Source organism: Taudactylus pleione, unplaced genomic scaffold (assembly GCF_031769625.1).
Source record: "Taudactylus pleione unplaced genomic scaffold, aTauple2 ptg000264l, whole genome shotgun sequence".
Lineage (NCBI taxonomy): Eukaryota > Metazoa > Chordata > Amphibia > Anura > Myobatrachidae > Taudactylus > Taudactylus pleione.
In genome coordinates this window covers 1,188,189-1,191,092 of record NW_028284666.1, presented here as the reverse complement: position 1 = coordinate 1,191,092, position 2,904 = coordinate 1,188,189, and the positions used below count along the sequence as shown (strand labels likewise).

Sequence of the window (2,904 nt, the reverse complement as noted above, 5' to 3'; positions counted from 1 at the left end):
ACATTTGGGTGGGAGCAGAGGTGTTTGGTGGGAACAGAGTCTAGTGGACAGTCAGAGTGGGAAGAGGAAGAGAGGAGTGTGTAGGTCTTCTCTGAACTGGGTGGGTTGGGACGTGAAGGAGAAGGCGAGTGTGGGATGAAGGATTGAGGAGATTTGTTGACAGATGTCTTGTTGATTTTTGCTGTTGAAGTAGTTGGCGCATGCAGAAGTTTTGCCTAGGGTGCCTAGAAGTCTAACACCGGCCCTACGGCTATCGTATGTATACCGGCTGACTGATCGCCGTGTCAGTTTCAGCTGCTGAGCTCCACATTGATTGAAAGGCACTCCGTGATTTTGTGCTTTAAACCAGTGACTGTTTACCAGTGTATATATCTATCCAAACTCAATACACATAGAGAGACTTTCTCTCTTTTCTCTGCGCATTGGCTAGTTGCATGTCTTGGTTTGATGGTGCTTTGCCCTTCATACATTGTCAACTATATATGTAGACATCTAGTGTTTGGAGACAATTTCCTGGACAATATATGATTGCACTCACCCCAATGATATGCAGATGAGTTAGTAGTGCTCATGGACCTCTTTTCTCTTTTTTATTGACATAATTGAGACATTTGAATCATAAGAAACTCTATGTACAGGGATATCTTGCCACTTAGTAAAATTTCTGCTGGGATAATTCTGCTGAATAATTCTATAATTAAGCAGTATTGTGGAGATTGTTATTGGCATAGACATCCACAGTTTCTCTATACAACTTATGTCACTAGGAGCTCTTATTCATTTGTGACCTCTAAGAGATTCAGGGGTCTATTTACTAAGCAGTGTTAAGAGACAGAGTGAATAGTGATAAGGTGCCAGCCAATCAGCTCCCAACTGTCATTTTTCAAACACAGCCTGTGATATGACAGTTGGGAACTGATTGGCTGGCACCTTATCACTTTTCAATCTGTCTCCTAACACTGCTTAGTAAATAGACCCCGAAATCTTATCTCTTAAGGGGCACATCCACTAGCAGACATAGAAACGACTGCATGATTATGACATTGTAAGCATGCAGTCGTTTCACTGTCTGGTGCTGTGCCTACACTGAACGATCAGTCGTTCAGTGTAGGCACATCAATCATCCCCTAACGTGCTGAACCCATTATCGTCAGGTGGACCAGCATGTTCGGGCAATGATTGATGTCGGGAACGACCAGCGGGAGCGCAGAGCGCTGGTCGTTTCCGACATTTACATCCCCGATGTGTGCCCGATTACTGTACAATTGCACGATTACGATGTTGTAATCGTGCAATCGCTGTATGTAATCAGGTAGTGGATAGAGACACTTTGATATAGCCAATATAACTGCCAGTTACTGATTTGCATTTTGATCTTTGATGGTCCAATGTACAGACCCTTTGTGAGGCTTATTTACAATGCTGACATGTATTTTATGCATAACTAACACAATTGGATCCATTAGGACTCATTGGTAGTGATGTTTAATCTTACTACTGACATATCCGATATACATAATTAACATTTGAGTTGTAAGAACTTACCTGTATATAAAGGGTACACCTTGATGAGATTAATCTTTGAATCAAACACATTTTTGAAGTTGTACAATATCTTATGATACATATGTGATATTATTGACTGGTATACATATGTGATGAATTATTTGTGGAACAAGTAAAGTACGCTTATGCAATACTTTTTTTGAAATGTGTAAAGCTGCATACACACACAACGATTTTGTTACCAACGATTTTCTGAACGATTTTCTGAACGATTTTCTGTCAGATTATCTGTCAGATTATCTGTCAGATTTTTTAAAGTGTAATGAACGATTTTTTTGAACTACAAATGATTTTTGCATATTCCCTCAATGAAAATCGTTCAGTTGGTCAGTCTGAGTGAACTACAAACTACAAACGTGAATGCGCATGAACGATAATCGTTCATCGTTTTAACTCAGAAAGTGAACGATTTTTACAACGATTGAACGATAATCGATATCGTTAACGATAATCGTTCAAAAAATCGTTGTGTGTGTATGTAGCTTAAGTTTTAACAAAGTGGACTCTTTAAAGGAGACAGTCCTACAATGACCCTGCTTTGTGTTTACCTGGGCATTCACACTTTCCCTAATGGTTACACACCTACAGCCATACCATACTGAATATGCCCAATCTCTTCTGATCTTGGAAGCTATACAGTATTGGGTCAAGTTAGTACTTGGATAGGAGACCACCTAGGAATACCTGGTACTGTAGGTTTATGAATAAGGAGGTGGATTGGGACAAAGTGGTAACATTTATGTATCTTTGTCCACACACATTCATTGGTCTGGACAATCAGCTAATCACGTTGTTACTATAATACCAGGGTTATTAGGGTACCTATCCTCCTACACAAAACTTCTATGTAATGGTATAATACTCAGACTAACTATAAATAATCGTAGGAGATTTATTGCCCTCATTCAAATATTTTCGCCACTTTATAGATGAGGTATTACCTTTAATGATATCAATTTTTTTGTAAAAATAATTTTCTGTGTAGCACAAAGGGTCCCTTTGCAATTTTAACGGTGTTTAGTAATAGTTATATTTTAAACTTATACTTCATGTAATATTCTAAGTTAAGAGTGCCCCAACAACAAGTCATTCTTTGTCTCTTTTTTGGTGTTCTAACATATCAAAATCAACAAGCTTCATCTACTGAGATCATTTACTGCAGGTTTTCCACAGTAACCCTAAATAACTAAAAAAAAATAAAATAATAATTATGGCATGAAAACGGCTCTTTGTATATAAACTAAATGGCAGAAGCTAATTTTGAGAGTGCATTTGCTTTTTAAAACCCATATTGATTGATAAAGAATAAATATATTTGGATTTGTCTGTTGTGAGAAC

General features: G+C 38.0%; 1 pseudogene; it reads left to right on the top strand.

The window, feature by feature from the left end:
• Window positions 1-2,146: 2,146 nt before the first annotated feature.
• LOC148514017 (5S ribosomal RNA) lies at window positions 2,147-2,265 on the top strand (annotated as a pseudogene).
• Window positions 2,266-2,904: the final 639 nt, after the last annotated feature.